The sequence below is a fragment of the Bombus fervidus genome, chromosome 4 (genome assembly GCF_041682495.2).
Source record: "Bombus fervidus isolate BK054 chromosome 4, iyBomFerv1, whole genome shotgun sequence".
In the NCBI taxonomy this organism is placed as follows: domain Eukaryota; kingdom Metazoa; phylum Arthropoda; class Insecta; order Hymenoptera; family Apidae; genus Bombus; species Bombus fervidus.
Genome location: NC_091520.1, coordinates 6,625,585 through 6,653,396, shown reverse-complemented (window position 1 = coordinate 6,653,396; position 27,812 = coordinate 6,625,585). Strand labels below are relative to the sequence as shown.

General features: G+C 37.8%; 1 protein-coding gene across 1 annotated transcript in view; it reads right to left on the bottom strand.

The window, feature by feature from the left end:
* Positions 1 to 27,812, bottom strand: part of Cad87a (cadherin 87A) — a 543,288-nt gene that overhangs the window by 226,102 nt on the left and 289,374 nt on the right. The window lies entirely within an intron of this gene.

Below are 27,812 nucleotides of genomic sequence, written 5' to 3'. Positions count from 1 at the left end.
AGTTTTTAAATATACTTTGTTGAAGTAATTATTTCAAGAAAAACTCTACATCTTTTCTTTTGTATATCTTTGACCTGGAGACCGCTGTTACGAAGAGAATAGAATTTAGTGAAACAAAAAGTTTGAAATAAGAAGAGCTCCATATTATTGTGCCCCTGAATATAAATTTTGTTTTGGGTTATAAGGTCTAGAAACAAAACAGCTATAAGTAGATTTCTATTGCTTTTTCTTGTAGCCTTTAGCTATAGATACACACCAAGGTTAATTTTTTGGTAATGTCCTTTGCTATAAATATATGAACGTGCTCCTTATCATAGCTTCTCCTGTTGTATTGTAACACTGTAAGAGTGAAGATCTGGATCAGTAAACACTATATTTATACTTGTACTTATTTCAATATATTTTTCTATTACAAATTCATCCACTCGTTCCACTATCAGTCAACCTCAACACTTTGGATAAATTTCATTTAAAATAGAAAATAGATATTACGCAATATAAAAGAGTGGAATACTTAGAAGCAGAGTAAGTTAAAAATGAAGAGCGCGCTAAAATTGAGCAAACGAATGAGGTTTTTGTTTGTGTGCAAACAAATGAAAATAAATATAGCGATAGTGAATTTATTAGATTTGTTATAAGTACAGGATGAGTTTTAAAAGTAAATAAATTATGATTTTAATTAAAAATACCACGAATGACAATATTTATAAAAGAAAAGCAAATTAACTTCTGTATAATAAATTTACTTATCTGTATCATCGATATCAAAATAAACTTCTCTAAGAATAATTTTATCTACTAAAAGCTTGGAAATTTTCAAATTACAATTTTGAATGGATGCTTAATCTCTTTCACGTATGTGGAAATATGAGATTTATTAACACACACGTACCACATTTTAATGTTTAATACTTCAAACAAAACAAGAACGATTTTAAGATAATATTTCCAGTTAAAAATACACAACGGAGCTGTTCAGAGTGTAAACGTTGAAATAATGAAAACGTACTAACAATAAGCGCACTTAATGCAAGTCTTCCATCTCTCACGAGAATGTACGATTTATTTTTCTACAGATTTGCATGTAATGAGTTAACCGCTTCAGTTAGTTCGTATTTCATTTCATAAATCTGCGAGGAATAAAAACGAGCAGCGCTGAATGACGGTAAATTTGAAAAAATCATCGCTTTCACCTGCAGTTTAAATAATCTTGTTGGACACAATTGTTTTATTCGCACAGTCAGTCACAAAAATCTGTCGACCGAAAACTCTACCGAATTGTATATAATATACGACACACATGCACATCTATCCGTTGAAACTAAAAATGCACTTTGTTATAGAATTACGTACTTACAAATCACCGATAAATGATTGAATTTCCTCGGTCTATTAACGGATTTCCAGGAAAAATTGCAAAAATGTAAAGCATGCGTGTACGTAGATCGACAAAATGTGGAAAGAGAAAGAAAACCATCAACTACGAAATACTTTATCAACGCCAAGAAATTGTGCATATTACAGGTTTCCACTACGAGATATTAATATAACGTTAAATCTACCTCATTTTCATCGAACTTTACTTCATAATTTTTACGTCTTGTTTGTACGACGTCTGTCTTTGTTATAATGTGTATCGAATTAAAATCGAAGAGATACTGGACAATGTGTCCAAATTTCGCCCCACGAAAACGTTTCCGCCATTTACTCAAAACTAAATCGATTTTTTAATCTGACAAATTTGTATGATCACCTTGAATGCTTAGTAACGAAGATCTGTAATCGTCTGTTTATAGAAGTTCATGCAGACTAAAAAATATATACATGTTGAGGCCCGTGTAGACTTGTATGACCAATTGTATGCCGGTAAGAGTTTACTGGATGGAAATTTGATCACAACGATATTCATGGAATAATGCAGAATTTTCCATTTATTAAAAAAAGTCTGCATGATATGCGTAACAAGTAGATCTCGAATTTAATAAATCGTTGAAAACACAACGAAATTACTGTCGTTTCTATCGAAACACGTATCGTATTTCTCTTCCACGAGTAATCAAAGTTTTATTAGACAAAACAAAAAAGAAAAAAGAAGAAAAAAAACAGGGAGAAAGAAATACAATTATTTTGTAGTGCTCGAGCGAATACGTCGAGTTTCCGTTGAAAGTGCTCTTTCGAATTCGTTAGCCGAAGAAGTTATTCACGCTCAAACGAATCACGCGAGTACACGTATCGGTCTCAAACGCTTGACGCCGCTCTATTTTACATGGCGCTTCGATAGAGCGAATTATTTTCACGCAAGAAGAAACACAATTTTGCTTTTACACTATTTTCTTTGAACTTAAACTCTGAACACCGTTTTAAGCGAACGTTGCAAGTTTCAAACGAAGGCATTTCAACCAACGGAATAACTCGCACGAGTAACGCAAAGTAAAAGTCGTGGCGGCGAGAAAAACGATATGGCGACTTAGAAAAATTGCTTTCAACCGTCAGAAATCCTTTCCTCTATCTTTCTGATTTACTGACACCGTTCACCCTGGATAACGTTCTACGTGTTTCTTAAACTAGCCGCTTAAACTTTTCATTACTTACGAGGTGAAAGATTACTTTTTCGCTTTGATAACATCTTAATTGCTTATATGTATTGTACGTTATCATCCATAAGTATCTGGACACCGACAAACTATTACAAGTACAATAAAATGTATCAAAATGAAATTCCTTAATCTAACTTTATCCTTTGTAGTGAACAATTTCTGTAGCGTTCTTCCCCAATTTGCAAAGAAATGAACAATCCCCCCGCAGAGATGTAGATAGATAAACAGATTGTTGCAAATTGTCGACTAAATAACAACCGGTCAGGTCAAACCGATCGGTCGATATCGCGTACCTCGAATGAATTAACGCTCAATGGAATTTTTTAATATAATTGCCATTTCTAATGAAAAACAGAACAAAATGGCCACTTCGGAATACGAAAATAAAATCAATATACTACGCGTCATCAAAAATAAATGTGGAGGAGGTTTAATAGATCGAGTGTCAGAGTAATCTAGCACTGTATTTGTACTTGTTGCATAAAAGTAGAGTGCGATGTTATGAACACGGCGGTGGTAAGATCTTGTTGCACGGTACGATGTGTGATGATTTTTTTTTTTTTTGCGTTTATTTTACAATCAATTCTCGTTAGAGAATTTTAAGTAAATTATCTGACGTGGTACTATGACATGATTAATAAGTGTTTATAGTATGTTTGATCCTATTTGAATCTAGTGCTTAGGTCTAAGGTGTAATGTCTTTTTAGCCTGCGGGTCTGTTCCGACGTGTCGAGTAGTTGAGTAATTAGAGGTTGGTGGTTGCTAACTCTTGTGCTATGTCTATTGCTGAATTTGGATATTTCTTCTTTGACTGTGGATATTTTGAAGTCGTGATGCATCGTTTCGTTGGTGACGTACCAAGGTGCATGTATTAGGGATCTTAAGGTTTTCGATTGGAATCGTTGAAGAATTTCTATGTTAGAATTACTTGCTGTTCCCCATAGTTGGATTCCATAGGTCCAAACAGGTTTTAATATGGCCTTGTAGAATGTAATTTTACTTTGCGCGTTTAAGTTGGAACGTCGGCCGATGAGCCAGTAGAATTTTTTAAATTTTGCTTTGAGTTGTTTGGTTTTATCTAAGATATGTTGTTTCCATGTCAATCTTCTGTCCAGAGTCATGTCCAGATATCTGACTGACTCTTTATCTGGAACAGGTATATTGTTTATCGTCACCTGTGGACAAGTTTGTTTTCGTAGCGTGAAAGTTATGTGACTAGATTTGTTTTCGTTGACTTTGAAGTGCCATTTGTAGGATGTCTGATGATGAACAGGTTTTTTACCAGACCTCGGAGTCATTAGGTTTGCAGCTCGGGGAGGACACATAATTGGGAATTTCCTAAACAATGGACGGCTTGTCCGTGCCATAAACACTGAAAATTCCGAACACAGATGTACTTTCTGGAATCATGAAATAAAATTACTTTGCAATTATTCTTTCTCGGAGGAAGCTCGAGTTCGTTCACATAGTACTATGTATAAATATTTGGAAAATCAAATATTCCGATTATTAGAAACATATAAAAGAAATCTTGAAACGAAACTTTGCAATCTATCTTCTGTTTCTCGTGCGATCTCAAGTTCCTATACCGATAGACAGGAAAGTGGACGTGAATCGGTGCAAGTAAAAAGGCGACGATGACAAACAGAACAAATGATTTAGCGAAACGTGGAGAAAAAGGCGACAAAAGAAAGCAGCACGCCGCCGCCTGACAAAACAAACATTGCAGGAAATCGCAACCGATTTGAATTTCAAACGTGAAGCTAAATATATTAAATTATTATTCCGGTTTGCGTGGCGTTCGTCGTCGTAACGCTTGGGATCTACATTTTAAAACGGCGGCTCTCTGTTCCTCGATTGTCTAGAAAATCCTAAGGGTATCACTCTTATCACAGCTACATATACAATCGCTGTCACTCTTCGAACGAGAACGCGCGCAAGGATCCGGACAGAAATGGAATATCAGGCTGACGAGACGGACGGATATTCAGAGGCAAGCCAGCGCCGAGCCGGAGGATCGCAGAAGGATCAAACACGGACGGATACAAACGGGGCTGCGACCGGCTGGGAAACTCGCAACGAACGTGGAATCGTAACAAAGAGGGAGTAACTCGGCTAGAGCTGACGCAAATCGGTGCGAGAGGGAACACGGACAGAGAAGAGCCAGGCAGAGAAGGAGAGAGAGAGAGAGAGAGAGAGGGAGAGAGAACGGTAGGGAGGAGGCTGGGCGCAAATTACTTGAGGTTTCCGGCAACTGGCGCTAATTGAATTCCCCGATGAATCGAACTCTGCATAGTGCAGCCGAGCGGAATATTGGCTCTTTTCAACGGCGCTTCAAATGGACGGTCGCCGACGCGGCCATCGGATCTCGCTTTACTCGACCAACCCTTCTGTGTTTCAGCCTTTCGGAGACCAGCAGACAGTCCAACGGTCGGATACGTTAACCGTTGCCGATCACCCTGATGCGTCCGATTCACGATTCTTTATTTCCTGCCTGTTTCTGCGCCTGCATTTGTCTCCAGAGTACCCGCGTATGATTGAAATCGGCGGATTCGAAGGAAAGTAATTCTACGTTATCGCTATCGCGCGCTAGGCAACGATTGCTTTGACCAACGCTTGGTATTGGAACGAATAATTGGACCATACGGTTAATACGCTTGAATTAAATTAATTAGAGATAATTTGTCTGTTTCGGAGGTTGTGAATGGGGAATTTATTGGTTACGGCCAATAAGTTAGAGAATGTGATAATTCTGATTGTAATTTAATTGATTTAATTTAATTGATTTTTATTTGTGCTGGATACGTCGATATTTCTGATCGAACCTGCAATGACTGATCGTTACTGCTAAACAAAAGAAAAGAATATCAGCGTCCACACATACTTATTAAATAATTGCCTTTTCCCATTTATATTACGGTCTATATATAAAGAAATTCATTTTCGATACGTTGAATAATTTTTATTCTCTCGTACTACACACACGCTGACTTCTCATAATAATTTAACAGGAGTCATATGATAAGAACTTTTCATGGTCATCGTGTGGCCTTCATAACATCGCGTTTTTTCAATCGAGTGAATTCGGATTATAAGAATTTACAAGAATTTACAAGAAGAAAAAGAAACAAGGTACGGTATAATTAAAGAAACTCGAAAGTGCTGCAAGTGCAACGGAATGTGTAAAACTACAGACGCTAAAAATCAAAAACATGATATTGAAAATTATCAAAAACTGATTACCGGTATAATGAAATGGTTTCATCGCGACACAGACGACGATAATGACGATTTTATTCGAATAGAAACAGCAAACGAAAGTGCTAATGAAGACGTGCCTTGTCATGACGAAGCATTCGTGGTATTTGCAGAAGGACTTCGATGATTCGAAATACAAAAAGAATGTAACTCTATGCAGTTACTTATGTCGGCAAAATTATGTGACTTGGCAGCCAAAAAGACGCGGGATGTGTTTGAAGAAATAAAATTTTATAGCAGAAAAGTGATTGTTTTATTATGCGAAAATTCCATTATTCCATTATTCCATTAAATCAGACAGGTTTGTCTGTCTATTAGTTCGGATAAGGAAGGCTCTACTGTAGCACATAAAGTCGTTGTCCTTCGACAATTTCAGATAAATGGAGTTCTACTATATTTGAAACTTTACAACGCACAGTTCATATATCGGAAATTTATGGAAATCTTTAATTATTCGTTGCTTATATTGCTATGAACATTACACATTTATTTATGTAGATCTTCCTTTTGTCTAAATATATTTCTGTCCTACAATAGGAAGAAGATGATACATATCATTTTCGATTAAAAGATATAAGAAAACTATACAATAATTATTCATAACATCACAATTTCATGTACGAAATCAAACCTTTCAAAAGATAAAAAAACCTTCAAAATAACCACGAAGAACATATAACCGTCTCGTTGACGCATGGTCGAAATTCCAAAATTTAATGAAACGTTCAAAACTTGAAACTGCAACTCCACAGAGGCGCACTCGCCTGCACTACTCATTTTTGCAACGAGCTGTAGGAAATTCTCGGTTGAAATTTCTTATCAGAGGACGATGCGTAATTTCAGCAGCTGCATGGATTATGCGGACTCGCGTCGCTCGGACCACGGCGATCACGGAGACAAACAGAGAGAGAGAAGGGCGAATGTCGCAAAAGCGGAGCATAGTCGCGTCTGCGGCATAGCAGATAAAGGGCCGTCGCCGGATAATTACCTCCCCTTTAGTCGGTAGCCAGCGTAATCCTCGCCGGGGTTGAGAACGAACGACCATACCCGCCATGCAGCGTGACGTTCTTCGTTCATTGCCTGGATATTTCGCCTTCGTTTCTCCTTCGTCGTACCATCGGCCATGGCCTCTGCACGTCTCTGTTTCTTCTTGTCGTCGCTGATTCTCGCAGCTCGACGAAATTAAATGAACGTGGGGGGCCCCGGAAGGATCGCTTTGATGTCGGCCCGCGGACGCAAGTAATTTATTTTCCGCGGATACGGTCGGTGGGAAACGCGGCAACAACCGGTGCGGTGGCATGTTCTTTGATTACATGCGTTGGACACGTTAATTTGCGCTGGGGCCAGTTTCGTCCAGCGTCAAACTCAGACCGGGATCCTGTCGCCTGCAGAAAAGCCGGAACCGCGTTTTTTGGACAATTCGTCGCTGGGTGACGTGCGCGTGGCCCGCGCTCCACCTGCATCAACCTTTCATCGCCTGGAATTTTTTCTCACTGTGACACCTTTTCCGAGAAGAGTGACGGATGTTGCGTGTCGCTTTCGTTGCTATGAGTTGCGATCCGCAACTGTTGCAGATATAACGAGTACCGGACGAATTAACGCGATGGAATTAGTTTCTGGAATTAATCGGCCAATGAGTTTACATTGGCACACTTTTGTGGCCAGATTTTTTCAAATAAAGAACTTTAGGTGAACTTGTAGAACTGTTCCCTCCTCTCGGAGTTCAATGATTTTCAAATATGTTATAGAGATCGACATTTTGGGCAACTTTTTCCTATACATATAACCGCCGGTCTCTCCTAATTTCCGAGATATTCACAAAAAATTACCGGTGCCACTGCAGCGTATTTCTGACTATAGTTGTGCGTGAAGCATGTCTCTATAATTTGTAACTCGATTAAAAGACGATTGTTTTATTTCGTGAAATAATATCAATTATTCACTCGCCTATTATTATTTATAATTAATTTGTTATTATTTCACGCGGACGTTATTTGCGATTTAAAAAACTAGCCCAAACCTAAATTCAATACATCGATGATACTCATTTTTAAGTAAATTATAATGGACATTTCTTGCAGTTTCGCATATGCACGTTGTGCACGAAGCCCTTAAACTCACCCAACTCTCCTTTCTAAACAGACAATAAGCAGCGATCGATACTAATGCATACGCTGTAACAGACGCACAAATATGAGCAGACATGCACCATAGCGGTACCTGTAGTTTTTCGCATATATCTCGGAAACTAAGCGATACCGACGACTATATGTATAGGAAAACGTTGTGCAAAATTTTGATTTCTACAACATATTCAAAAATCATCAAAATCGGAGAAGAAGGAACGTTCGTACAAGTTTAGCGAATTTTATTGCAAGCAAGAACTGATTGTACGTGTTTGTAAATTTATCGAGAATTAAAACGATAAGGAACAATTTATAACGTGAAGTTTTAAGAATTTTTATCTTTAAGCTTCTAAAGATTTTCATTAGAAAATGATATATATCACAGTGACTATTTCATTATTAATTTGTACGATTTGGTTCAATCCAGATGCCGTGACTACAAATCGATTGAAATGTCTGAATACTTTTGAATGATAATGTACACTTATTGCAATGCCATAATTCCTAAGATGTCTATTACATATATGTGTGTCATCTTTATTTGCCAATTGTATTTTTACATCGTGACGACTACGCGACGCACCATATTAATGAAACGTAACCAATTTTTATTTGTGGTACGGTTATCGGTGCTAAGGTAACTGTGAGTTTATGGGATTAACAGTAATCATGGATTATGTAATTCACATGGGAGAGAATTTTAGCGTTGAGAGAACTGGTTTATTGATCATAGTAATACACGTGCATCGATGATAATAATAATTTGCTGTTTTGCCAATTTATGGAAATTTTTAGAGCTAAAAGAGATTCGATTGTCTTGTTTAATTTTAAAGCAATGTCTTAGGGTGGTAATATCAATAGATCAATATTCCTCGGAAGCCATATTGTCGTCCAATATGAAGCATTAGCTCTATGCAGATAATTGTAGTCATATCATAAAATTCAGAATATTTTATCGTTTTAATATACCATCAACATTTATTTGTAATATATTCACTGTAGAAATATTAATCTTCAAAATGATTAATTATTATGGAAATGAAAATTTGATGTGAATGGTTAAAGCGAGTGACTGACAATAAATTTCGGTGCTAAAAATGCGAGGGACGATCAAATGCTTAAACTTAAAGTAAAGCAAACGTTCATATCTAGCAAAGGCTTATTATAAATAATATTGTGTAATTATAATTTCATTATTGTATAAAACTGTAAATGTACCTTTCCATCTTTCCTTTCTGAAGATAATCCAATAAAAATCTCAACATTATATATAAAATTTTGCGACAAAAAATACTGTATTTTTTTCAATAAATCAATTTACTCAATTCTAAGGAATAATTTAGCTAGGGTTTCGTGTGTACATAGAAAGATACTTTCGTAGAAGATCTGCATTTTTCAAATTGTTACATCACCATAACAAAAAGAGGTAAGGTAGATTTGCTGTAATTGGGGTCACGATACCCCATTGTACAGAAAATTAGGGATAAGGCTTTATAGTTATGTTTTAACGACCACAGAAGGTTTCTTAATTAAGTGGTTACTATCCTTCTTGTCAATAGCTTATCTTGTAGCTGTATCAAGAGAAATGAAGAGAAGTTTTTAAGACATTTAAGAATATACAGGTTCAGCTGCTTGGGATAATGTAGCAGATTAATGACACGGAAATTCAGTAAGACATGTACGCTAATAAATAAATAAATTGTCGACTAATGAAATTGACGAAACGCAAACAATTATGAAATATAACATCCTTCGTTCAAACTTTCTCAGAACTTCGCCTTATGTACGCTTTCATTGCGAATAAATTAAAAAAATAATCTTTCCATTACTGTACTTCATGATATAAAATCAAATAAAAATTCAAATGACAAATTAAAAACGAAGGAATTATGCTAATTAGGCACGTGTGCAAATTTGTAGCTTTACAAGTAGCTGATCAAAGGAAAATGTATAGCATTAATTAAAGCGAAACATTTCTGTAAATAACGTTGGTAAAATCAAAGGAAATCGAGGAACGTTTTATACAAATATTTTAATCGAGTAAAAAAGCAAGAAACGTTGGAAAAATTGAACAACTTTCTCCTCAAAGTCGAATGACATGCTTCGAGTCAAACTTGGAAATGAGTTTCTGTGAAAGTTAACAATATATTGAGAAGTTCTTTAATGTTGGCAAAGGAAGTATATTTACATCACTTTCTCGGCTGTGTTTGTGCAAGCTCTTCTGATTTTCATGATCACAATTTTATTGCAAAATGCGCTATAATACATATACATAGATATATGTAATTCTCAACTCATCAATATTGATCCATTTTAATTGCGTTATAAATAATTGCAATGTAAGAACTGTGTACATAGAATGAGTAAAACTAATTACCCTAATAAGTATCATAGTAAATTATAGTAATCGAGTAGATTTATTTTCACATCTTTTGATGCCCATCCAAAACTTCTTCTAACAATAAAAGAAATAAATTCTTTAACTTTATCGAATAGAAAAAATAATATTTTATGTATATATCCTACAGTTACTTACGGTGCAATGATATCAACTCAGAATTAAATTGTAGCATACCGCAGGCGTCTGACTATACACAAACCTAAACTACTGACAGTCACGTTCACAGCTAAAACAAACAGCTTTTAGTCCAATAAAGTAATTTAAAAATTTCCATTTTGAAGAGAACGACCTTCAATTTTATGTGTATTTTTAATAATTAATAAACAATTCCTTTCACGTTTTTCTAAAACGTTCGGTTCTCGGTGGATCAAAATGTCGCTGCTATTGAACAAGTGGAAAACTTAAATAGGCTGGAAATTTGAATACTATCTTAAACTTTAATATTATCTATATAAAACTTTTGCATAAATTTCGACGTAAAACTGTCCCAGGAATGAGGATACAACACGATTATTTGATGTTGTCACAAAAAAAAAAAAAAAAAAAAGAAAATAGAAGATTTCGAAAGAAACATAAAAATGAATATTCGTTGCCCACAATAGAGTTGAACACACATGAGCAAACGCAATCTTCGCGTTCCTCAATTATGATAAAATATATATATATATATTTCCGTAAATTCAATCCATTATAAAGCAAAAACGATGGCTTATTAAAGAAATTCCTCACCACGAGCCAGATATTGTTACGAAGCAGGTATTGAATTATCAGTGACTCGCTCAACGAACAACGAAACAAAAACGAACCGGGTAAAAGCCGAGTCCAAAGCGCGTTCTCCTTCAGAACCTGGAGTCGGATAACGATACGAACGCTCGAGTCACATGCAAAAACACGACGAGAGAGATCACGACGACAAATGATTCGATAACGGCATCGTATCCGGCAAAGCTAGCGATTATTAACGGGTCGAAGCGGAATATAGGAGAAATAACCGGCGGAGAGAACGAGAGGAAGCGACTGGTAAGAGGAAATACTAACGGTGGACGACTGCGACAACGCGCGGAGGCGCAGTATGACGAGGCATCGGTGGTGAAAAAGCATAGGAGAAAAGAAGGGTTACGGATGAATGGGAAGGCCGGGACTTTTCAAGCGATCAAATGTGATTGAACAGACACGGATGCCGCGTATTATTGAGCGAGCGACGCATTATCCAGTAATACGGCCGACTGCATCCGGCATTATCGGAAACTCGTTGCTCTGCCTCGACGAAGCCGTATTTAACGGGATCCTGAATGAATCTCTCGGCCAGAAGCCACATTCACCGACGAAATGACAGTGCGCAAACGGGGTGACCGATGGATATTCGAACACCCGTACGCGTCGTATCACGTAGGCGAGTACACGTCCGAAGACACGAACGATATCGATTCCTCAGGAAGCGTATGTAAACTGAATCGATATGCGTCCTTGTTCGATTAACAGACTCGCTGGTAGGTAGTAAAATACGAGCTAATTAAATGGAAAATGGGATGCCTCGTGGATTTCGCGGACCTTGATGTATATTGTCAAGGTCAGCGTTCTCAGTAATTTAGCTTGTACATACGTACCTATACAATCGCAGCTTGGGTCAAGATTTTGAGATACGGAATTTAGTAGAAACAGATTTTGTTAGAATACTATTTTGTTAGAAACAAGCACGGAATAAAATTCGTTCGTCCTCAACTTAGTTTTCGGGAAAATCGAATTTCAGAATTTATAGAGTTGAACATGACTAATTCTGCACTGAATAGGACTAAATAATTGGTAGCAGATCGTTCTACGTATAAAAATAAATCGAAAGTGTAGAATAGAATTTCCTCGCAAGACGCTTTGTTTCCGAGAAAAATAAATTTGTAAAAACCATATAATAGGTCGTCCAAAAAGTTTCTTTCGTTTTATAAAGAAATAATGGATGCACAACATTTTTCGTTTTATATTATTTTATCGAATTACGTATGATCCATTTTGTTCTATCAAAATAACGATCACAACGTTCGACAGAGTAGGTTTCATGTTTGTATAAAGATGCGTCGTTGTAAAAGACGTGTCTGTAAAAGAAAGACACTTTCCGGACAACCTAATACTAGTTCGATTCGTAATTAAATATATTCAAACTCTATTTTTTGGACCCTCAGACGGACAAATTTTATTCCACTTTTTCGACCGTTTTTCACACGTACAATGACCTCCTGTCGATTATCTAGTTCTGCCAATCCGCAATTAGCTACGTTCAAGAATACTTGATAAATTTTCAAACTCGATTTTCTCGAAAACTAAGCTGAGAATAATAAATTTTATTCTATAGTCTTCCTTTAGTTTCCCAGAAGGAATTACGTGGTGCCAGCTTTTACGTGTTATTCTGTATGTATGTAAAAGTATTTTTGACATTACAGTAAAACTCCATTTATCTCAAGCTGTAGAACAGACAGTCAGTTTATACTTTTTTATATACATATTATTTACATATTGTATATACATGTTGGAAATGAAGAGACGCCGGAGCCTTTCTTTCGGAATATTTGGGAAGATCCCCAATACTTTAGTCCAAACTTTTTATTATAGTCATACTTAAGCAATACAACTGAGAAATAACTGTTTATGAGTTAAGTCAATTATGATTATCCGAGATTTATGACAGTGGGCTTGAGCTCAAAGTGACATAATGGGTCACTGAACGTAGCCACGGTCACGGGAGGACGTGTACCTAACAGCGGTATGAATTAATTAAATAATTACTCTCCTTAAAGACAAAGATTGACCCGCAATCGCAATCGTCATCCCGTTGATCGTGTATTCGTTATCGAACCTAAATTCATCGTCATAGACATCTCGATCACTCAGTCATCGATATCAGTTGTTAACTTTTGTAATACATTCGCATAAACAAACAACATCTGTTATAAGACAACTATGGACAACTCACAGCAAGACTCATCACACGCCCCGTTTTCCAAAGATGATCCGACATACACATATATATTTTACATATGTAAATTCTATAGAATTCAAACTATCTGCTAACCGACATTTTTACTTTTGTTTTGTTTTACCGCCAGTCATTTTGCTGAATAGATGAGGTCACGAAAAAAGAACGGTAATTTAGGACTTGGAAAATCGATTCTCAATATTCCAGGTAAAATTTGTAGTAGATTTGTTATTAACTCTTATTGTGTTTAATTTCATTATTCCTAAATAAACTCGATTTTCCAAAATCGATCGTCCGATTTACTCTAAGAATTTACGTTATTATATATAATTAGAGTTCATTGATTTTCCTCGCCACTTATTACTTTTCGTTCATATAATACCACGTAGTTAGCGTTCAGACAAATCAATTCACTGTTGTCGACGACGGATCTTTAATTAAACAGAGATTAATTAAAATTTCGTTCCAATAAATGGAGTTCTACCATGCAGTAGCTTTTAGCATTAGATTCAGGTTTGGTTTGGGTTTGGTAACGAAGAAAGAAATTACAAAGGCAATTACAATTTACATGGAATTCTATGGTAATTATACACAACAGACGCCTATCTTTGATGTTGAATTTTTCTTTTCATTAGAAATACCTTTATTTCAAACACAGTATTCATAATCTGCATTTCCTTTAGCTTTGGTCAGCTTTAGAAATACGAGATGAACTACGCTCTATTAGACAATGATTTATATTACAGTGGATGCGTGTCCTGACAAACTACTCCTTTTGTAGAATGAAATACCTGAACATCGAATTTCATACATTCATAAGAATTTATGTATACTATCTAACTGATAGGAAATCGGAACTCCTCGGCGATGAGTTATCACGTACGATGTATAGAACTCGATTGTATGTAATAGAAACGACTCAGCATTTTGCCGAGCTTAAAAAAGGACAACGCAAGTGAACAAGAAAGAGGTGGGGGAATCGGCTCGGTGGAAAGAAATATATCGGTCAGACAGTGTTAATGCAACAATAGAACTTTTTTGTTTGCAATTTTTATCGAATAAAACTTTTACCAATGTTATTGCCAGGTTTGTCTGAGTAAAACAGGATCAAACACGATATAATTTGAGGCATATTTGCTTATCTACTGACATTAACTTATTTTCTGTCGTCTATTAAATATACATGTAAATGTGATTTAAACTATGTCCCCTTTCGATTCATTTTAATCAGAAAAATTCTACAAATACGTTAGAACAAGTTTAATTAAAAAAAAAATAAAAAAGTTTCTTCGTTGTCTCATGGATGATTAGTAATTTGTCACGGATGATTGATTTTGCATCAGGTTACTCTACTCAACCATCGAACTTTGCTATGTGTCAAAGGAACGACCGATCAATTGTGAGAAACACAGTGACGAACAATTTGTAGGAAAATGCTGTATGCGTTTGATTTAATTCGTCAGAATAATAATTTGTCAGAACACGCATCTGCTATATCCATATCCTTGTCCAAACCATAGTTTGCAAGCATAATTTCAGTTATATAATCACGCGTTGAATGCGGTACAGAAGTAACTGCTCAACTTCAGTTTTCTGAACATCAGCTCCTACTTGTTCGAACTAATAATAAGAGCTGCAGGTTATAACTAATAAACCGCTACCATAGAAACTATTCCATCAATTAAACAGTTCTGCCTGCCAATTAATCCAGGTAAAGCACGTTCTATGGTAATAATATTTCTCCCAATGTAACAATTATGCAAGATGCAGAATTGATTAAGAAATTCAATCGACGCACCACATGCGTCAATAACAGCGAATGCATTGGGAAAGCTCGTAGGATTCGTTTATTAAAGAAAATTCTGTCTTTCGCATCATTTCAAGAAATTTTACATACGTTGTACGATTTTATTTTTGAAATTATAGAAATCTGAGCTCTTAAACTCGGCCAATTTCCTATGATAATTTACGCAAATATTTATGTCAAACACTTTTATTGGTCACTAACAAAAATTTATTAATATAATATAAAGTTTATTAATTAAGTAAAATTCAAATTAAATACGGGGGCGAGTCGAAAATTCGATTCGAAGTTTATACAAAAAGTTGTTTGCCAATGCTGTAAAAATTTCTACGGTAAATTCTAGTTTTCGAAATGGAAGCTGATATGTTTTATGACTCACTTTTCTTTGATGGAAAGTATGACTTTTCCATCGCGAAAGAATCATATTATAAATGAAGCAATTAGTTCACAAGATAAAAAATGTCAATTTTATTACGTTTCAAACACTGATACGTTTTTTAATATAACAATAATATTTATGTTTTAAATGCAAGTTACATTTTACAACTTGTGGTCAACGTAGATTGCACTTGAAACTGTGATCTATACCGCAACGTTATAAATTGTAAGAAAAAGAACGAGATCACTAAACTAAGATTCGCTCCTGCATTTTCTCTTTGCCGGAAGATTAATGTATCAATTGAGTTGTCCAGACTATCGAGTGTTCCGGGTTTCCGATTTTATTTTATTTTTCTAAGTTATATTGGTTTCCTTCGAGTTTCTCTATCCGAGCTTTTATTTCTTTAGAAAATAAGAATTTACAGTTACTTTTCGTTAGATTCGACATTACTTCACGATATTAATAATTTTTAAATGTCGGATTCACTTTGTCGTTTAAATTTTGAATGGTATTTGACATAATTTGTTAACAAGAAACGTTCTTATGTTTAAATATTTTATGTATTTCGGATTAAAAGAATGACATATGTACTTTTGTTATTATTCATTTATATTTTCTCTTAGATCATACTATACGTACTAGTACAATATTTAAACAATATTTCATTTCAAAACCTTTTATGGTGTAAATATAGAGAGCAATATTTCAAACGCTAAAATATTAAACGAATATAGAATATCAATATTAATATTGAATATTAAACGAATGGAAAGTATTTCTTAAACTAAATTTTAGTCGATCAAATAAATGACATGCATACGTAATTACTTAGAATCACACGATTTTAATGAAATTTTTTTAATAAATAGGATACTCTTGAAATTTTAAACAAAATCTTCACAACCGTTTGCATGTTTGCAAAATGTTCGGCATAATTTCATATTTCTGAATATTTAAAAAGCCAAGTTTAGTGAAAAAAAAGAAAAACTTTATGACGTAAAAATAATGAAATGGTTTTATATTATATTTTTTACATCTTAAAATCTTTGTTTCTAAATTTGTATTATATAGATCATTGAAATACAATAATTTATGATTTTCTTACAAGATCCTTTCAGAATTCAAATTGATCGACTGGATCTTTTATTTCCTCGAAAATCAAACTTATAAATTTATTTATCGCAAGCAAATTATACAAAATAAAATTTTCAAATAAATTAAACAAAATAATGTTTGTGCCATCATATGACTTTCTGTACTTTCCAGATTGCAAAATTTATTAGCATCGTAAAGTGTACCTAATATTGCTTATCAAATTTGAAATCGTTCTCAAGCAAAGGGTAAGACACAATTTTATATGAAATTAGGCTCAAACGAAAGAGACATCATTTGTCTTTCACGTACATAAAATATTTTTCTTTATACATTTTCGACTACGACTTTAATCCCCTGTTGATTTCTGGTGATGCTTCTTTTTCAAAATACTTGTTATGGGCGATAGAAGCATTGTCTCATATGTGTGTTACCACAAACAGCAATACATTGATTTATAACATTTTATTTCTCCAAATAGTGTCACCATGTAGCGTGTGTAAATTTTTAAATCTGTCTTAATCTATACAGGGTGGGGCGTTAATCGTAGTACATTCGGGCAGGGGTTGATACTACGTAAAAAAATACGGAAAAAGTTAAATATAGCATTTTTTAATCTGAGACTTTGTCTTCGAGAAAATCGACTTTGAAGATTTGACAAAATTTACTTAAATGTTTTACATTTGGTTAATTTCGGACTAAACAAGAGTAAATAGTCGACAGGGATTTAAAATGCATTTGAAAATAAATAAGATGCTTCATTGCGAAAAAGATCGAAAGTTCGAAAATGTATTATGCGCGTATACGAGACCAGTTCGTAATTAAACATATTTGAATTTGATTTTCTCGAATATGATGCCTCAAACGGGAAAGTTTTATTTCACATTCTGTACTTATTTTCACGTGTACAGTAACCTCCAATGGCTTGTTCGCCTAGTCGCCACTTAGCCAAGTTTAAAGCACATCCAACGAATTTTCAAACTCGATTTCCTCAGAAACGAAACGTCATATGAAAAAATTGTATTCTACATTTTCGACTTATTTTTTCACGCAGAATCAACCTCTGATCGATTGTACTACGATTACCGTTCCACTCTGTATACGCAACTCGGTCAATCTCTTACTTCTCTTTCTAATATATCTGCAAACTGCTACTGCTGCTTCATATACATAAGAATATTTACAAATTTGGGAAAATAACACCACATAAATATATCATAATTCGGCAAACAAAAAATAAATCAATAGACTTTTGAAAATCATCCAGCCGGCAGACGTTTCCAGTCCAATTACACGCGTACGTGCGGCGTCGTATTTGAATACATCGTTAGAACGTGATTGACGCGTATTCGTGAGAGGGCAAACGTTGCCCTTTGAGTGATCAATCGTACACAGAGGTGGTTGCAAACAAGTCTGCTTTCAAAAACCGTACGTACGCCTGTACCCGTACGTTTTATTAGCTTTTTTACGCGTTCGACGCGACGCGAATATCACCAACGAAAAGAAGCATTTATTTCGAAGAGCAAACCGTTCGTTGCGATTCATCTCTGACTCGACGCGACAGCGCAGCAATTAGAAGAGAAAACACAGAGAAAGAGAGAGAGAGAGGGACGATACAACTATATTCTCGCCTCGGTTCCAGATATTCTAATGTTGTACATGGCCGGCATAACGGTGACACCTGCACAGCAGAGATCGTAACAGATATAATTCAAATTGAAGAGATCATAGTGTAGGATCTTTACTACAATTAGTTTATTTACAATAAATTGATTAAACAAATGTTGGTTAAACAGGAAACGATGGTTGTTTAACGTGAATTAATCACAATGACGTACTATAATTAAGGCAACTAAATAGTTGACTTGCAACTCTCGTCACTACGGTCCTATCACGTAAAATAAATGAAGGGAATCGAAGATGTAAATAAAAGATAAAAATAAAAAATAAAAAAAAGAGAATTTATTTCTTAACACTTGTTTTTCACTGGCTATAATTTACTTCTGAACTCTAGGCGCGACTTTTTAAGATTGAAGCTCTTACAACTTGACTTTCGGCGGAATCTGATTCTTTTTCTTTGTCATCCCTCAATATCCCCACTATCCACGCGTTTGTTAGGCATTCTCGAACATTCAGCGAAAGGACCGTTAGGATATTGAGAATTCATTAGGCACTTCGCTTCGGCGACAATGTATGTCGCCGAGTACCGCCAGATCTTTATTTCCGTCATCACCCCATCGGTTCCGAAACGCGGCCTGGTCTCTCATGTGGTTGGCGTCACAGTCACAACGTTCTCTCTCACGCGGACCACACTCTCTCGACAACGCAATTCGCCCTCTCTGACTTCTCGACTTGCACTCTCTAGCTTCTCCACTGACACTGACTGTTAATTCGTCTTTGTCCTTTAGCATCCTTTTGTCTTTTGTCTTAGCTCCATCACGCACGTGTTCCGCAACCGCTTGTAACATCAACCAAATCTCAATCCACATCAGAGACCAGGCTACGCTTCGGAACCGATGGGCTGATAATGGAAATAAAGATGTGGCGGCACTCAATATCCCTCAATATCCCAACGGTCCTTTCGCCGAATGTTCGAGAACGCCTAACAAACGCGTGGATAGTGGAGATATTGAGGGATGACAAAGAAAAAGAATCGGATTCTGCCGAAAGTCAAGTTGTAAGAGCTTCAGTCTTGAAAAGTCGCGGCTGAAGTTCAGAAGTAAATTGTATTTAGTGTAAACTAAGTGTTAAGAAATAAACTCTCTCTTTTTATTTTTTATTTTTCATCTTCGATTTCTCTTTTTTTATTTTATGTGACACGCTCGTGGCCAGGGTCACGCAGGCCTTTTCCATGAAACTGTTCGATAGAAGGACCGATACATCATTGGGCTTGTCGACACTTCGGCTTTCTGGTGACATTGCTTATAGTTCGCCCGCTATCTCTTAGACCTTTTTCGTCCACGATACTACAATAGTATATGTCGAGATTTTGGCTAGGAATAATCATTATAAACGACAACAAATGCAAGTCTTATTTTCAGGAATCCAGAAAACAGTTTAAAAGTTATGTAAAGTTGAGCGTTTTCGGCGTATCTGACGACTCGCTTTGAAGTTGGCTTTTCCACGATTCGTCCAATGAACCCAGAACGCTAGCTAACAAATGCACGTGGATGTCGGTCACTTTGCGGCGGAATTTTGAATCTTGAATATTGGATTAGGTTTGGGTTATGTTTTATTCTCCGGTTATCCTTACGCTAGGTTCAGTTCGATATCAGTTAGATAGAAGCAATATCATACTAACCACCAAAATACGCTTAAAATGGTGTTTCACGTGTGCATAATTCCCGAACCACTGGATTCCAAAAGTTAAAACTTGCATTCTTGGATTCTGCACATTGCTAAATTGCAAAAAAAGGGACGATGATTAGACTTTGGTTTAAAGGACATAAAATTGTCGCCTCTTTTTATTGCAATTTAACAGTTTTCAATGTGCAGAATGCAAAAATGCAAGTTTTAACTTTAAAATCTTATTGGTTATCGGTAACCATAATCGATGTCAGGATTCTTTTTGGTTACCTGTTACCATTATCGATAATGAGATCTTATGGTCATCGACAACCACTATCGATGACAGAATTAATATATATCGTACGATATGATGATTAAAGATGCTTCTAAATTATCTTATACAATTCAAGCGTTGTTAATTTACTGTTGCCGGCGTATGGTACAAATAAATGGTCAGCTATGCACATCTGGTTCGATCGTATGGACAAAAGAGAAAAAAGAGAATTTAATGACTAGAACGTCTAATATAAAAAGAATAAAATGAGATTGTAATCACAGTGGAGTCTCAGTTAACCGAAATTCCGTATTATACGAGGTGCATTGGACTTTGTCATAACTTCATTTTTTTTCGAAATTTTAATACGAAGCGTAGGAAAGTGTAAATAGTTAAATATTGTGAGAGCAGTTAAGCAAATTTTCGACTAGTTAAATAATTAACTCAATCTAAATATACGTACAATATTACATTATCAAAATGTTTTCTACGATTTTATTATACGATTTACGGACACTAATAGACTTTCCCGTATTATCGCAGCATTCAATTATCTACTGCATTATTTTTTGCCGAATATTCTACTGTACTGGACTACGAACGTTCATCCATTTACGGGAAATTTCAAGGTGGAAAAATTTGCAGAATGCGCGTAATAGTCGAAAACATATAAAACAACCTTATAAAATAGACAATACATAGACACATGCAGCTTACATTGCTTTAATTACGTGCGGCTTATTACCAATTACGAGCAGCTCAAGCGTTCGACGACTTAATCCTCCAGTACAATACATATTATACACGTCTGAGTATGAAACTGCTCTATTACCTGTGCAAACTATTTACAAGTACATAACGCCATTGATTAACTAAACTCTGAACAATGGTCCTCCTCAAATATTAAAGTCGGCGCAATTATATTGAACAGTTTCGTTCGACTGATACGAACGAAATTTAAGGACGTTCAATTCCCTGGAAAGCAGATGCAGCTGCGCCGTTGCCACGAACAATCGGAGCTTGGGGGAGAAAATGGAATGATGGCGAAAACGGCGAAGAATGAAAGAAAAGCGGAGACAGTCGTGGCGAGTGAGCGAGTGACGCGCGAAAGGTAAACAAGCGCGCGTGCAAATAAAGTAACAAATCCGAAACGGTGGCGGATATGGGGGTGAAAAGTGGATGAAGCCGGAGGACAGGAGCGTTGAGAGAAAAAAAAAGCGCGAAGGAGAAGGAAGAAACGAGGGAGAACAACGTTCCTTCCTTTGCTTCCGTTGGAAAATCCGTTTCACAGCTTCGCTAAGATATGCGGTTTTCTGAGAAGGGAAAAAAGGAAGAAGAGGAAGAGGAAGAAAGAGAAGGACAAGGAAAGTGGCAAGACCCTTCGGTGGAAGGTTTCTGCTTCCCCTAACCGGAACAAGGAAATGCCCCACTCTTCTCTTTTTCTGCTTTCGTATTTTTCGCGCCTTATTTCGTGTCGTCTTCCTCGATCTTTGTTTTTCTGACAGAGATAGACGCTATTCGACTAATTGCAAGTAAATTCAGCGGATAATTGAAATAGATAAATACAGCAAAATTTCCTTTATTCGAATACCCACTATCAGGATAAAATCTATATATTAATATATTCTATATAATATATTATAATATCACTATATTATATATATATATTATTATAGTTATTATATAATATAGTTATAATATATATAATATTATTATAGTTATATTGTAATCTACATACTATATTACATATAACTATATTATATTATTAGTATAGTTATATATAGTATATTATACTTATATATAACTATAACTATATAACTATACTAAGAATATAATATAGTTAATATATAACATTATAATATAGTATATAGATTACAATATAACTACGATAATAATATATAGTATTGTATATTATAATATAACTATATCCTAATACTAAAATATCCAAAACCAAAAACTAACATAATATACGAACGTTGTATCATTCGAACGCTTTGCTATCCGAACGTAATGTTTCTCAGTTACGGCCGATGAATTTTTCCGTTTCAAATATGTACATATTTTATTAATGTCCATATGAAACGTAAAAATTCTATCACTTTTTCGATTGAACGAGTCCCGGCCGTAATAATTTACAAGAATATATAAGAGAAAGGAGAAGCAAAAGAGGACGTAAATAAAAAACTCGGAAGTGTAAGTGCAACAAAATTGGCAAAAATACACGATGTTTTGAAAGCCATGATCACAGATATTAAAAACCAACAACGCGATATTGAAAATTATGAAAAACAGGTAGATTTTTCAGATGGTGTATACAGTAGTAGAGAAGAAACCCCAAATATACTGACGTAATGAAATGACTTCATTGCGACACACAGGACGATAATGACGATTTTATTCGAATGGAAACAGCAAACGAAAGTGATAATAGAAAGATGCCTCGTCATAGTCGAGTATTCGTGACATTCGAAAAAGATTTTGAGGGTTCGAAGTACAAAAAGAATGTAACTCTATGCAAATTACTTATGTTGAAAAATTTATGTGACTTAGTAGTGAATAAGATATCACTTTCATAAATGTTTAAAGAAACTGTCAATTAATTTTAATCTGCACTCAAGCAAATGGACTTTCATTTAACAAGGTTGAATTAAATTAATTAGAGATAATTTGTCTATTTTGGAGCTTGTGAATGAGGAAGTTATTGGTTACGGGCAATAAGTTAGAGAATGTAATAATTCTGATCGTAATAAATCTGATGATAATAATTGTTTAATTTAGTTGATTTTTATCTAAACTGGGTACGTCTATATTTCTGATCGAACCCGCAGACTGATCGTTAATGCTAAAGAAAAGAAAAAATATCGGCGTCCACTCATACTAAATAAATAATTGCCTTTTCCCATTTATATTACAGTCTATGTATAAAGAAATTCATTTTCGATACGTTGAATAATTTTTATTCTCTCGTACTACACACACGCTGACTTCTCATAATAATTTAACAGGAGTCATATGATAAGAACTTTTCATGGTCATCGTGTGGCCTTCATAACATCGCGTTTTTTCAATCGAGTGAATTCGGATTATAAGAATTTACAAGAATTTACAAGAAGAAAAAGAAACAAGGTACGGTATAATTAAAGAAACTCGAAAGTGCTGCAAGTGCAACGGAATGTGTAAAACTACAGACGCTAAAAATCAAAAACATGATATTGAAAATTATCAAAAACTGATTACCGGTATAATGAAATGGTTTCATCGCGACACAGACGACGATAATGACGATTTTATTCGAATAGAAACAGCAAACGAAAGTGCTAATGAAGACGTGCCTTGTCATGACGAAGCATTCGTGGTATTTGCAGAAGGACTTCGATGATTCGAAATACAAAAAGAATGTAACTCTATGCAGTTACTTATGTCGGCAAAATTATGTGACTTGGCAAAAAGATGCGGGACCCACAAATATTTCAAGAGTCTGCCAATTAATTTTAATCTGTGTTTGAAGAAATAAAATTTTATACCAGAAAAGTGATTGTTCTATTATGAGAAAATTTCATTATCCGAATAATTTTCTCTCTCTATTAGTTCGGCTCTAACGTAATTGCAAAGTAATAAGCAATATACGTTATCTAACATTTTCATACGAAGAATATTCCGCAAAGAGCGTATATGATAAGAAGGTCGGTACATTGCAAAAGCTGAACTAGAAGGGGTGCGAAAATATCTCGAAGAAAGGAGGGAAAGTGCGAAGGGTAAAAGCTCTGACAATTTTGTAAGTGGGTCGTAAGAAGGATTTTGTGCCAGCAACTCGAAAAGACCAGGAACTTCCTACGTATTATTATACATATACGTACGCATGCGAAGGGTCAGTCACGTTTGCCGAAAGTGGTATCGAGGTGTTGCCTAAGCTGTATATATACACATAGAAACTTCTTACAGACAGTATATTTTGATGAAATGATTATTACCAACATTGGAAATCTCCAACACTACATATCTTTCAAATATAAAATACCAAATGAAAAGTTACTTCGTTTGATAGCTCAATATGAAACGATTGGAAGAAAAATCAAAATTATTCAAAATATTGGTTTGGCAACTAAGTGATTGCGGTTTTGTCAATACCACCTAATGATAAAATCCGCAATCACTTAGTTGTCAGTCCAGTAGTACCTAAATAGTCGAGATAAACAATATATTCATTAAATAATTTTCTTCTTAGGTATTTTATTGAAATAACTCCCATGTTTGCTGAGTATTTTATGCTTCAAGAATGATCAATATTATATTAGAACATCCAAGTTTCATTATCCGAACAATATTACGCGGGAACGAAAAACAAATATACATAGTAGAATTTCGATTATCAGGATACCTACTACTGACGGAATGATTGCTTTCTGTAACATCGAATAACGAAACATTCGATTATCGAAACAGTGTTGCTTAATAAGTAAGGAACAAAAATATGTATTTAATTATGATTATACAGTATCTTAATTTATCCTATCCTTTCTGCGCAGGTTATCATTCTTTCTTATATATATATATTTCATAGTGTTTTAATTGAAAAGATCGTTTACTATATGTTGGAATACAACGATATTTCACGCATAAGCACAAAACCCTTACACAGACACCCACACAGGCATTTGAACAGGACACTTACACAGGTCATACTCATTACTGTATAGAGAGTGGGGTTCAAAGTATTTAAGGGATCATGGGTTACTACCTTTTTTTTTTTTTTTACGTGGAGAAATCCTCATGGACACTCTGCCACTGCTACTGCACCAACAACGGCAGAGTAGTGTCGGACACTTACCGACTAAAACTTCACGATGGCCTTCCCACGCGTCTGACGGGAGTGCACCGTGGACCACTTGCGAATTATCTGCTCCGGTGCACCCCCTTACGCGTCCGCTCCTTCGTGCGAGCCAGTCAAAGGTTCTCCTACCTATCGACTACTGGCGCTAGGGGGGGGGCCACTGCCCATAACGTCATCCACCCTTCTTCTGGTTGCGGCCTGTTGGGACAGCGGTGAGGCGGCTCTCGGTCGCCTGACCGTCATCCTTCTCTGCCGCGTTACCCTGCTAGGGTGAGAGTTCTTCTCTCTATCCCTCTCTGCCCATTCATTTGCGAGCATCACTTGCTCGCAGAAGCACCGGATAGCCTCGTACTCTCGAGTCCCGTTCAGCATCGCTTTCACGATCGCCGAAGGGGCCAAATTCTCGCCGATGGCGAGACGCAGGGTGTAGCGAGGCAGCTCCCACGCCGGACAAAATTCCAGCGTGTGCTGCGCCGTGTTCCTGCAATCCCCGCAGTGGTGGCAGACGTCTGTCTCCTCCCGGCCGATCTTCTCCAGGTACTCCCCGAACACGCCGTGTCCGGTGAGCAACTGGGTCATCCTGTAGGTTGGGAGGACCGCCTCCGCGCCTCGATGTTCGCCACCCTGATCAGCTAAGATCGCCACTGGTCCCACGCATCCTCCTCGGCGGTTTCTAGATCGTCCGGGGCTGCCGGCTCGGCCGGGTCCTCTACCGGGTCCAGCGCTCTCATCCTGCCGAATCGCTTCTTCAACACCAACGCCTGGGGCTTCCACGGGGGTGACGCAGCCAGAACGGTCGCCGACGCGTGGGACACCGTCTGGTATCCCCTGACGATTCTGATGGCGGTCGACCTATGCAACCTCTTGAGGAGCAGGATGCTGCGACGACTCGCCCTCAAATCGTCCGCCCATAACGGGGCTCCGTACATCACCCGGGACCGAACGACGCCCTCGTATAGCCGATGTTCGGCAGCAGGCCGCACAAGGCGTTGGCCGCTACCGACACCTCCAGGATCAGGGACTCGAAGTGCTGCTCGAACTTCCACTGGCCGTCAATGACGAGACCCAGATACCTCATCCGCGTTCCCACCTCGACGACTTCGCCCGCCATGCTTATGCGCAGACCGGACGGAGGAGTCCCTCGGCTGTTCTTGTTATAAAACCACATGGCCTCCGACTTCGCAGGGGAGACCCTCAGGCCCAGCTCGCGCACCGCCCGTATCACGCAGGCCGCCGCCACTTCGCCGATGCGAAGCGTCTCGTGCCACCCGCGCCCGCCGACCAGGACCAGACTGTCGTCGTAGCACACCACGGTCGCACCCGGAGGCAGCAGGCAGCGCAATACCTCGTCATAAGCAAAGACCCACAGGATCGGTCCCAACACCGGGCCCTGCGGAACGCCGCACTCGACGGGCCGCCTTTCTTCCCTTCGCTGCTGGTGTAGCATATCCACCTGTCGTCGAGGTAGGCGCGGATCAGCCGAACGAGGTAGTCGGAAACCTCGAAGCGCTCCTGCGCCGCCACTATCTTGTCCCACGGTATGGAGTTGAACGCGTTGACGATGTCCAGAGACACCGCCAACGCCACGCAGTCCCGGGAAACCATGTCTTCCGTGAGCGCCCGTACGCACCTGACCGTGTCGATCGTCGAGCATCCTTTCCGGAAGCCGAACTGGCTTTCGTGCCAGGCCCGTACCCGCTCCGACATGTGCCGCTTCAGGCGGGAGGCGACCACTCTCTCCAGAAGCTTGCCGACCTCGTCCAGCCAGGCATATCGGCCGATAAGCCGACGGCGAGGTCGCCGGTCGTCCCTCTTTGCGGAGCAAGATCAGCCTTGCCGTTCGCCACACACAGGGGTAGGCACCCTCCTTAAGACATCTGGTGTAGAGGCGCCGAAGCCTGGGAGCCATCACCCCCATTGCTTCCCCCCAGGTCCGACCCGGGATCCCGTCGGGTCCAGGCGCCACGTCGCGGGAGGCCATTCTTCTAGTCGCCTCTCACAGTTCTTCCTCGCTGACTTCCTAATTGACGTTCCAATCGGTCGTCCGTGTGGTCTCCGGAGGTCGCTCCACCGCGGTGTCCTCTCGCTGGGGGAAAAGCGTCCCGACGACCTTCGCCAGCAGCGTCGGCTTCATCTCCGTCGTAGCCGGTGGGCCCCTGACGCGAAGTTTACGCCTCACGACCTTGTACGGCCTACCCCATGGGTCGGACTCGACCGCTTCGACCAGGTCCGACCAGGCACGCTCCTTCGCCACTTTGATTTCTCTCTGTAGCGAGCGCCTTAGTTCGCGATACGCTCCGTAACGCAGGGAGAGTTCCTCCTCGTCCCGTCGCCGCCCGCGGCGAAATCTTTGATACTGCCGTAGGGCCTGGACGCATCTCGCCCTCAGCTCCGCAATATCGGAATTCCACCAATAAACGGCTCTGCTTCGCGCGGTGCCCTGTGTGACTCGTAGCATAGACGCGTCGCAGATTGCCGTCATGGCTCGGCGGAGGTTCTCGGCCTCCTCTTCCACGCCTTCTTCAGTCGTCGTCGTCGTCGTCGAGGCCTCCCAGCTCTAGGCTGTCGCCGTCACGGCCGCTCGAAGTAGATCTTCGTTTCTCTCCTTCACTTTCCACCTTGGCGGTTGGGTTACTACCTAAGTCTAGTCTGAGAGTAACTGGCCAACAATCAACAATTCTTGCATACATTGTTAATTATATCACTCGCTTATATACATTTGGTTCTGTAGTTCTGTTTAATAAGCATCACTGAATATTATTTCAACATAAACATTGTGTTTTCCACAGATTATTAA